At 41.6% G+C, this 11,743-nt stretch overlaps 1 long non-coding RNA gene across 1 annotated transcript; it reads right to left on the reverse strand.

Moving 5' to 3' along the window:
* Positions 1-3,945, reverse strand: LOC110393703. Its single transcript, XR_002435129.1, has 4 exons — positions 3,902-3,945; positions 896-1,888; positions 545-659; positions 1-432 (listed from the first exon to the last, which is right to left on the reverse strand). It is a non-coding gene; the product is annotated as an uncharacterized LOC110393703 (long non-coding RNA).

The raw sequence follows: 11,743 nt of genomic DNA on the forward strand, positions 1-11,743 counted from the left end.
TGGGGCCCTGGGCTGCCTGCTCTGGTGGGGGCAACCAGCCCATGGCAGAGGGTTGGAATTGGATGATCCTTAAGGTTCCTTCCAACCCAAGCAATTCTATGATCCTAGGATTCTAAGATGCGTAAGAATCTGCCTTTAGATGAGAGTAAGACTGCCATTAGGTGAGATTAAGAATCAAATCCAAAACGGCAATTTATTCTACTATGAAACAAGTGAAGTATTCTCGTGCTTTCTTCTTTGTCATTTGCCAGTCTTATATCTCACTCAATTTTCCATTTGTCACTTGGAATGACTTCTTCTGGGATTCCACACATTCTTCCGTATGATGAAGTCCACCTCCTACATCTTCTGTTTGGGAAGTGCCAGTGCATGAAACAATGCAGATTTCAGCTAACAAAGAACGTTCTTTGTTTCAGTGTTGTGCCATAGATCCTGTGAATATGATGGTCAAAGTCATTACTATCTTCTGTAGTGTTGCATTGCTGAAGGAACCCTCTAATTCATTGTCCACTCTCATGATTTTTTGTTTTTCCCAGATACTCACCTTTGCTCCAGATGCATTCTCTGATAATTTCTGAAGAGGAATATTAACTCTAATTGCCTTCCCAGTGTCTCTGTCCTATCCTGTGACTCTTCTTATGCTTTATACCATTGCAGGCCTCACAAAGGACAGAGAAGACAATGACACATGAATTTAATTGCTGAGCCAGGATGGGAAGATAACTCTCCCCGCACTTTTTAGAAAAATTAAACAAAGAACTTCTGTGTCTGTTAGATGTCATTGAGCTTCACCTACCTGGAAGAATTGCTCAGACAAATGGGGCATGGATACATCTGCTGAGCTTGAAGTGACTAGATTAATCCAGTTTAATCTGATAACACAGGTAATACTTACTTTCTTGTAAATTATTTGGGGAGAAGGTTGGAGGGTTTACTGAAGCTGCAGCAGCAACTGATAATTTGCTTTGGAGTGGAGAACTTCAAAGAGATTGAGCCTCAGGCTGTATGTTCAGCAAAACCATTGCCGGTTTATATTGATGATCTAACATAAAACGTAATAAACAGCTTTAGATGATGGCCCCATGAGGAGACCACCGCATGTGGTCAGTTGATACAACGTTGAAGCTGAAGCCCAAAGAGAACTGCTACATATCAGAGCTAAACTGTTAGCCACAGATCCAGCATGCCAACCAGACTGAATGAGTGACCTGTTCCTCTTGGATTACTGGTATTGGAGTGGTCTCAACTAGATTGATGGAATGAATCTATGATCTGTGTATGACGTGGATGCTTGCAGAACAGGAATCATTATCCATCTGCTACACCCACCTTTCCAAGCAGATTAATACAACTAGATTGTTTATCACTAAGTACAGAACCACACCACCCAACATCACTGTGACCACCGGAGGAACAGTGTAGATTAGGGACAACTTTCATTCCAAAAATTGACAGTTGTCCTGCATCCTTACTTCTAGGGCAAAGGCTTGTCTTAGGCTTTGGAACTGCAAATAGATCCCAGGGTCTTACACCCAAAAGCCAGCCCCTATGCTGCCAGCTGGAGCTCCACCTTGTTTACGCTGGAGGATCACATACCTCCATGGCAGGATGTCCTCCCTCTCCCCATGGGAATTCCCAGGCTTTCCACAGGTTTGACAAATCCTGAACTTCCTCCTACAGCTGGCTGTTTTTGAGGTTTCTCCATGTGTAGAAGTCACACTTACTCTCTCTCTCTCTTTTTTTTTTTTTTCCAAGAGACAGGTGATGTCATTGTTGGCAATTCTCAAAGCCATATATTCTTCTGAAGATCCCAAATCTAAGGTTGGGTATATGATCCCAAAGGAAGATCAGCCAATAAAAAGAAAAATAAATAAACTAATGAGGGGCCCTGCAAAAGACAACAAATAAATAAAATTTACTTAGTTAGAGCATGATTAACCACCTGCCCCAAACAATAAAGTGGTTTTGGTGTGCTCAGTGAAACAGATAGCCAAGATAGCACAGATAGTTGTGCAAACAACCAGTGATCACCATGGACTGCAAAAGTGTCCTAAATGACTGGAGCAACCAGACAGTGACAACTAATCAGAAATAAATGGTTTTATCATCAACAGTGTATTCTTTAACCAACTCTGTAACTAAGGACACTGCAGGGTACTGCAGTAACTGGATATTTCTGAAGAAAGACTATGGGGAAGGAAGACCCAAATCTGGGATCCAGGATCATCCGTGCAACTTCTGGGGAACCCAGGGAGCAGAACATAGGCCAACTCAACCTCATTACCCCTTGTCAGTGCAATATACAGCATAGCAGGAACTACTACACTGACTCACCCAATCCCTCCAGGATTGCACCATCACTTCCACAGGATGAGGAGCTTGTGAAAGAAACCACAGATCCAACCCACACAGCTCCTATCCCTGGCTGCACTGTGGCACAGCGATGTCATGTAGCTTTTAAAATTGTATATGTCTGTGTATTGAACATAATTGGCAACCATTTTTTTTTTAGGAGGGACTGCAGTAAGCCCTCTGTGGAAAGAGGTCAGGGGTACCCTTTGCAGGACACAGTTGGTTCCAGCTGGCTTCAGTGACCCTGTCACACACAAGTGAGCCCATCAGCCAAGCTGGTGGCAAGTCTAAGCCCATCATATGTGTTTATAGTGTCTCTGTGAAAGACATAATTAAGAAAGGGTTCCTGGAAAGAACCAGGACAAAAGTAAAAAAACACAAGGCTGGAGCAGGAGGAAGAAGACCATGTCATGAGAGGCATGTCTGTAAAGGGACTGCTGCTGATGGAGGAGCCACCACACACTGATCCCAGCCTTCTGCACTGCCCATTATCTCACCTAACGGACTAGGCATGGAAGATGGGAGAACAAAAAGAGAGGAGAGAGGTGTGTGGAGGGAAGCAGGGTTGTTTTTCTGAAGGGTTTGCATGCCCTTGCAGAACCAGCTCTCTGAGGTCCCTTGCAGGAAGGAAGGATTTCACTTTCGCTACCCCTTCTGAAGCATTCTGTTACTGTCAGGGATATTGCGGTACCTCCAATCTAGACTGTTCTGGTTCAGAAAATATACAGACAAGCCTTTTGTCAGTGAAACCTCTTCACGTTCTGCCCCTGATCCCAGGGATGAAACTGAATGATCTCAGGGATGAAAATGAAAACTATTATCAGCAGGTGAAACCCTCACACTAACATCTGCCTGAGGTTTCTCAAAGACCACTTGAGCATCCTTGCCCTCAGCATTTCAGCTCTTATGGCCCAGAAATGGTCTGGGTTCACGAGGAAAAAGCTCCTTGTTAGAATAAAAGATTTGCAGGGGCTCTCAATGCTCAAATCCTGGAATGCTGCTGTGGCTGATTTGATACAATACATTGACACTAATGCAGATCTCTTTTTATCAGCTGGATTATAATGCAGTGAAGGAAAGGCAGCTCCTTGCCTATCAGATGAGCAGCACTACCCACCAGGTGGCAGTGGGAGACAGGGGAAATCTGGCCTGCGGAGCTGCTGAGGTGAGACGGAAAATGCTTCTGCCCAAATATGACCTCTAATTAGAAAGATGCTGAGATGTCCGGATGGAAAGAAACAGATATACTGGGCACAACAGGAAGTTTTGGAAGCAGGACAGGTACAAGGGTGAGCAATTTAGGTGAGGGTTGTGGCCTGTCCTTCAGTCACAACCAGTGAAACTACTTTTCCTTCCTCAGCACATACGCCATGGCCTGGCACACTGAGCAAGTGGGATGCATGCTGAGGAAATGGCTCTTTACTCTTTCAAAAACAATCACTAGCAATTAAATGGTTAATATTTAGCGTTAGCTACACTTGAATATTTTATACTGACACCAGAATTACAGATGGAACTTTTTAACAGAGGAGCATTTGCTCAACTTTACCCGCTCATTGTCATTATTACATGCCCATGCGCCCGCCTCCCTCGTAAGCGCGGGCTGAAAAAGGCGGGCCGCGGCAGGCGGGCTGCGGAAAAGGTGGGGCACGTTGGCGCGCTCGCGCCCTTTGTCCCTCCCCCGTCGCTGAGCGATGTGGTAAAGGCTTCATCTTAGCGCCAGGGGGCGCCCGCTGCTATCACGAGGGGCGCGCTGAGCGTCTTCCGTAGTGGAAGGAGAGGGGGCGATGCTGAAAATACGTCCTGAAGTTCAAATAAAAGTTTTTAAAGATAGACATTTTCTCACACAATGGTAGAAAAAGCCCATGTCTTGCCTGCCAAAATCTATGCGTTAATTTCAGGCATGTTCTGTTTACCCCATAGGTGTTCAACCTTTTCTCTTTCCTGGGCCACTTTGAGTGAAGACAAATTGTCATGGACTGCATCTAAGTATACATAATATACTTCATGTATATAAGTAACAAAACTTTTAAAATATTTTTTATTAAAATTGAACAATAGGGGAAAAAATTCCATAAAACTAGTGGGATATTTTGCCTTGTTTTTGTGAAACTAACACATCAGTCTGGTTCAATGGTAGTGCCTGCAGTTCTCAGTGAGCTCTCACAGTGCTCATCAGAGATTTCTGATGAAAGTTTAGTCTTCCAGTGCTTCATTCTTGAAAGTGGTTTTTCACAGATGTGCATGCTGCCAGAAAACAATGACATGAATGAAGCGGGGTTGTGAAGTGAGGGGTATTTTTCTCTGGTGATTTGAAGAAGTAGAGCACAATGTATTTTGCAACTTGTCTTTAGAAATAGCTGATTTGAATATCGTTGTTGAATTGTATTATATGATTAATTCTTGCTTGCAAAACTGTAATAGCTTTTAGATGTTGCGAATAGTATGGATGTAGTATTATAGAATAGAAAGCATGCTGTACGGCAATTCTGTTTTGATAAGAGACCCTCAGCAAAAAGAAACATGTTAATGAAAGCCAGGGCCTCCACACAAGGCTGAATTGTCTCACTCTGGGATTGGGTCAAGATACTCCCCTGTATCCTCCTTATCTTCTAAAAGACAGGTTGCCAAACTTATCTCTATCCAAGGCCGAGCAGATGTCCAGAAATAATGACCAAGTGCTGAGTGAGCAAATGTTATTATTTTGGCACCTATAAATTACTTATAATAGGCATTCTGCTACTGAGCATGTGTCAATGAAGAAAGTTCACCTAGAGGACAAGTGAGGAAGATCACTGGATGAAGTAAAAGACCATTGGTTGGACTGTCATGATGCTAAAAGGACGCTAGACGGTAGAAGAGACCATGGAATAGAAGACTGGAGACCTCATAAATCACTACCTGAGATAGGCGTGTATATGTTAATTGTCTCATGCATAATTGATGAATATGTACTATCTGTGGAAATATAATGGACCCTGAATCATGTAATCTTTGAAGTGCTTATGGTGGAAATATCCTCAGTGCTTCCCGGCACTGTAATAAACATACCTGCTTTATAACTGTACATGGGCTTTGGAGTTTGATTTCGCACATCACTGGTAAGACAGGGCTCTTAAGAATCTGGTAAAGAGACATGATCAGATCTTTCTTTGAGTTGAATGTCTGATTGCAGCTCTGTACATTCAATTTCAAAAATTCACAGGAAATGTATGTATGTCAACTGAAAATGGAGTCACAAGTATACAAAAAAACCTGGTGATTTTCCAGCAGTCTTGAAATCTATTCTCAGATTCCTTTATCAGAATGGAAAGTATGGTTGTTTTATTTTTTTATTTTTTGCTGTTCACAGGACTGTGTTTAGCCAACATATCAAAATGCATAAAATGATTTGCCATAACCTGAGCTTGACATAAGTTTCATTTTGAACACTGTTATGGTTTGAAACATAGCACAGGTAAGTTGATTTTCTCCTTGAAGACTCATGTCTAACTCCTTTAAATGAGTGGCCAAATCCATCAAAAATGCTAAATCTGTGAGCCATTTTTCATCTTCAAGCTCTGGCACAAATTTTGTAGTGAAGGATTTACTGGTATCAGTGGGCTGAGTAGTAAAGGAGGACTAAGGGATGCTGATGGATCAAGTGTGCCTGAAAAACTTGTAAGCTGAGCAGGCATCACACAGAAAAAAAACAAACAAGCAAACACAACAAAACTGAACATAATGAACTGGACACACACAAAAAATGGCAACTTTCATGAAATAGTCATTTTGTAGTAAAATTCCTGTAAATCAGTCTAGGCATTTTTTTTCTTCTCTCACAGGTGCAATAGAAAGTATTTATCTTGTATGGTATATTGCATACTCAAACAGAATGACAAAGCAATAGTCATAGCACTGTGTTACGTGGTCATTCAGTCTCGGACAGACACCAACTCATTGCTTGTGCATTTTCTGTGGAAAGACCTAACTTGTAGTGTCCATGACTGTTGGCCAGGAGCATAAGGAAAAGTTTTAAGAAAAAAAAAACTGAACAAAATTCTAGTCAATGTTACAAGTTGCATATCTTTGGGTAAGACTACTGAATTTCATAAAGCACTGCTATGTTGCACTGTTTTACATGAGATAAAATCCTGAACCAGGGAGCACACTTCACCATAAAACAGATGAGCTTTTGGACAGGAACACAGTTTATTTTGTAAACCCTCTCTCCTAACACATCTCTGAGGATAATTCCTTCATCATTTATTGGTTTTTCAATATAATATTGATTTTACTAATGTTGTGTTTATATGAAGACTATGAGATAAAGAGAATTCTGTGATCAATTTCAGTTCTAGGAATAGGAAAAGGAATGGCTAAAATAATCTGATTACAAAGTGTAATAGAAATGTATAGGAAAGCACTCCAGCACATAAAATACTTGACATTTAGCTTATGTGGCAGCTAAGCTTTGCCTGAATGTCTGGAAGAGAAAAAAAAACCAACCCTGCTCATTTTGTGTTCTTCTACAAGAACAAAAAATGTTAATGATATGTTAAATTGCAGGTTCAAAATGTCTTCCAATATCTAACAGCATGGTGAAATTTCAGCTAAATTAATGTTATGTTAAAGGTGCAGCTTGCATCATTTACTTATTAGTGGATTGTCTTGCCAAGATTAAAACAAAGAGTGGAATGTGGTTCCACAAGTCTGGTGAACACTCTTTAACTTTTGTTCTACTTTCATGAAAAGTTTCCTGCTCTCTCTTTACTTAAAGAAAGTCTTTAGGACTTCAAGAAAGAATTTAGGACTTCTGAAAATTTTAAGTATTCAAAGTAATAATATCAAAACAAAAATCCAATGATAACAGAATAGGCTTATATTTACAACAAAATCTTTGAATACTTAACAGTGAAATTGAATGTTCTAGAGAAAAAGTACTTTTTTTTCTAGGAGGGAATTGATGATCGTGTTATTTAAATAGATTTTTTTTTTCAAGTGGGCAATATGAAAAAAAATGGGTTTTGCATATGCAGGATGTTAGAGCTTTGAAAGGTCTTGGAGAACAGGAGAGGTTCCTGAGGACTGGAGGATAGCCAATGTCACTCCAGCCTTCAAAAAGTGCAAGAAGGACAACCTGGGAAACTACAGGCCAGTCACCCTCACCTCTGTCCCTGGAAACGTGATGGAACAACTTGTTCTGCATGCCATCTCCAGGCAATTGGAAGAGAAGAAGGTTATCAGGAGTAGTCAGCATGGATTCATCAAGGGGAAATCACGCTTGACCAACCTGGTAGCCTTCTACAATGCCGTCACTGGCTGGATAGATGTGGGGAGAGCAGTGGATGTTGTGTACCTTGTAACCTTCAGTAAGGTGTTTGACACTGCCTCCCACAGCATCCTTATAATCAAGCTTAGAAAGTGCAGGATAGATGAGTGGATGGTGAGGTGGGTTGAGAACGGACTGACTGCTAGAACTCAAGAGAATTGCTATCAGCAACCACTAGTTACAGGCCTCTAACTAGACTCTACACCACTGATAACAACTCTCTTGAGTTCTAGCAGTCAGTCCAGGTCAGTGCTGGGTTGTTCAACATCTTAATCAGTGACATCTTAAAACGTAACAAGGTTCAATAAGAGCAAGTGTAGAGTCCTGCACCTAGGGAGAAATAACCACATGCATCAGTATGGGCTAGGGGATGACCTGCTGGAGAGGAGCTCTGCAGTGAAGGACCTGGGGGTCCTGGTGTATAACAAGTTGGCCATGAGCCAGCAGTATGCCCTTGTGGCCAAGATGGCCAATGATATCCCGGGGTACATTAAAAAGAATGTGTCAAGCAGGTCGAGGGATGTGATCCTCCCTGTCTACTCTGCTCTGGTGAGGCCACATTTTGAATACTGTGTCCAGTTCTGGGCTCCCTAGTTCAGAAAAGACAGGGATCTCCTAGAAGCCCAGTGGAGGGCAACAAAGATGAAAAATGGCCTGGTGCATCTCCGGTACAATGGAAGGCTGAGAGACCTGGGGTTGTTCAGCCTAGAGAAGAGAAGACTGGGAGGGGATCTGATCAATATTTATAAATATCTGAAGTGCAGGAGGCAACTGGATGAGGCCAGACTTTTCAGTGGTGCATAGTGATAGCACAAGGAACAATGGCCAAAAACTGGAATGTAGGATATTCCACAGAAATACGTGCAAGGACTTCTTCACAGTGAGGGTGACAGAGCACTGGAACAGGTTGCACAGAGAAGTTGTGGAGTCTCCTTCTTTGGAGATACTCAATACCCGTCTGTCAGTACCCTGTGCAACCTACTTGAGGGAACCTGCTTTAGCAGTGGGGTTGGACTCGATGTTCTCTAGAGGTCCCTTTCAACCCCCGCATTCTGGTTTTCTTTTTTTTGAAAAAGTGTTTACAAGAGTTTACATCTGCATTATCAATCTAATAGTGATAGGACATGGGAGAATGGCTTTAAACTAAAAGAGGGGAAAATTAGGTTAGACATTAGGAAGAAATTCTTTATGCAGAGAATGATGAGGCACTGACACAGGCTGCCCAGGGAAGCTGTGGATGCCCCATTCCTGGAGGAGCACAGTGCCAGGTTGGATAGGGCCCTGGGCAGCCTCAGCTGGTGGGTGGCAGCCCTGCCCAGGGCAGGGGGGTGGAACTGGTTGGTCTTTAAGGTCCCTTCCAGCCTAGGCAATTCTATGATTCTGTGATTGCTGAATAAAGTGCAACACAGTCTGTAAACAGAAAACTCTAGGCTGTGTCTTTTCAAGCATTATTTTCAGTCATTAAAGCGATCAACTTAAAAAAAAAAATTAAACTAGTTTGTTTAGTCCAAAGAAGAGAAGGTGTATGTTGAAGAGGTCTTATTACAGGCTGCCGCTGCACAGATGGAAGTATTAAATGTTATTTCATGAAGCCACCAGAAGAATGTACTTCTGAAAAGTCAAAGCAATCTGTTAAAAGACTGAGAAACAGTTTTCTTCATTTCTAGGATAGAGTGTTTGGAACAAATTCATGTTATCAACATGTTCTAAGAAGATGAAAATGATGATGATCCTTGGGCTTTGTTATGTCTGCCTTTCCAGTGAGGCTGTAATCTCCATCTGCCCCTTGGCTCTTCTAGTATCTTTTATGATAGTGCCAGAGCTGGAGGACTGAACACTGGAGGCAGTTGTGTTTGAATGCAAAGCCAAGTGCTCTTTGAGATCTTGCTGACTATGACTGAAATTAGTGCTCATGTTGGCTCAGGCCTCTGGGGCACTATATTTGCAACAAAAACCTAATTTTTTTTCCTGGGGTCACACCTCAGATGAGCAGGCCAGTCCCAGAACATTGATGTTCTTAATGGTGAATGCTTGGCTCCCGAGATTATTTTCTGGTAACTTCTGCTCCTATAGAACATCTTTTTCAGGGCCTGATTGACCAACCAAAGGCAGCTGTGTTGCAAATATCAGTGAGGGACTGTCTTCTCATTTTCAGCCTAAAATTAGTAAACTTTAAGATATACATGCTTTTTCTTTACTACCAATCTATTTTATTTTTGAAAGTTTATTTCATTTTCCAGGGTTTGTTCTCAGTGCATTTTTTAACAGCAGCTTTGTCCAACTCAGTATCATTTACTAGAAAAACAAGCCATACTCCCATGGTCTCCTGCAGATCTTTTTGCATTTTTTGTATATTTTTCTTGAACATGGCTAACTAGCATGTATGCCGCATTTCAGAAGAAATCTTTCCAATGCTGTTGATATGCTAGTATATCTCTGTCTTGATTCCAGCTGATCACAGAATCTCTTCATCACAGGATGGTTGAGGTTGGAATGGACCTCTGGAGGTCACCTGTCCCAGCCCCTACTCCAGCAGGGACACCCAGAGCAGGACTACCAGGGCCACGTCCAGGTGGCTTTGGAAGATCTCCAAGGAAACTCCACAGTCTCTGGGCAGCCTGTGCCAGTGCTGTCAACTGCACAGCACAGAAGTGCTCCTGGTGTTCATAGGGAGCCTCCTGTGTGCCACTTTGTGCTCATTGCCATTGCGTGCCTTTTGTGCTGCTGCTAGACATTTCCATCTCATGGTCATCCTGAGAACAGCAAGTACTTCTCTGTCTTAGTTCCTAATTGTTTCCAAATAATGAGCATATGCTACAAGTATTTGTTACTAGTTTCCAGATAAGTGCTATCGTGTTTTGTAGAGATGAATTTAATCTCAGTCCTACTACTCAAGTTCCCAAGGTTGTGCAGTTCTTCCAAACAGCTTTCAAACATTTTTAACTGGCTTTTAACTTGGAAAAGTATGAAGACAGTCAAAAAGCAGCAGACAAAATCTACGTTCTATGCTCTTCTACTGTTTGATATGTATGTCCTGATTTGGGTCATTAGGCTTTATTTTTTTCTAAGAGAAAATTGGTTATGGTGGAGAAGTAGTGTAAGTTAATGAAAAATTAGAAATGTTACATGTGCAACTGTTGAACTAAAAAATAAAACAACATTTTATTTCAAAATAAAGCAGAAATCTCTATGAAAAATTCTGTTTGAAAAATCACCCTTTTTTTACCATAAAAATCTTCAGCAAGGAAAACCACTCTGTTACTCTAGGATTATATTATAGTGAAGAAAATAAATTTCTTTGTGGACAGTAATCTTTGTATTTAGCGCTCATATATTAAAAACAAGTAGAAATGATAATCTGACTACGGAGGACCTCTAGTGGTATAAATACTTTCAATAAAAAATCTCACCATTCTGCTTGCTTGTAATTCTATTCAGAATCACTTCAGCAGTTTCAGATTAAGTTCACCCATGATATTTTGTGTTTCCTTTTGTAGATAAAGTAAAAGCAGAAAACAGTAATATACAGTAAAGTGTCTGTGTGTACAATATAGCATTTCACTTTACTTAAAGCAGATGCTGTCAACTTAAAAATTAAGTTATTTATTTTAACCTGTGACCATTACAGAAATTACAAATATAGCCTAGAGAAAGAGTAGATTGACTGCAGACATTGAGCAGCTTTCTGCACAAAGAGAGGAGAGACTCATCCCCCTGGCTTTTATCACCTATCTCCTACTCAGATTCATGATTTTCTCCACAGGAACAGCTTGGTAGGACACACTGAAACAAACCTTTAACAAAAAGGACATGGAAGCAGATGAAGATAGGAGATAAGTCTGTGTCTCATTTGTTATGGCTGTGCTCATACTTTCATATCTTCTCTAAACAGAAGTAGTCTCCATTGGTGGGGCAGCACAGGGGAGCGGTAACGCCAGCTCCTGGGCTGCACGGAAGGTGTCCCTAGAGCCACTGGCACGGCTGGCACCTCGCTCAGGGCAGCCGTATGGCTAACATCCTGGAACATGCAGCCACGGTCACACCTGAGGCAAACACAGAATCATGGTAAAAGCAGGAGCC

This window comes from Numida meleagris, chromosome 1 (assembly GCF_002078875.1).
Source record: "Numida meleagris isolate 19003 breed g44 Domestic line chromosome 1, NumMel1.0, whole genome shotgun sequence".
NCBI classification, from domain to species: domain Eukaryota; kingdom Metazoa; phylum Chordata; class Aves; order Galliformes; family Numididae; genus Numida; species Numida meleagris.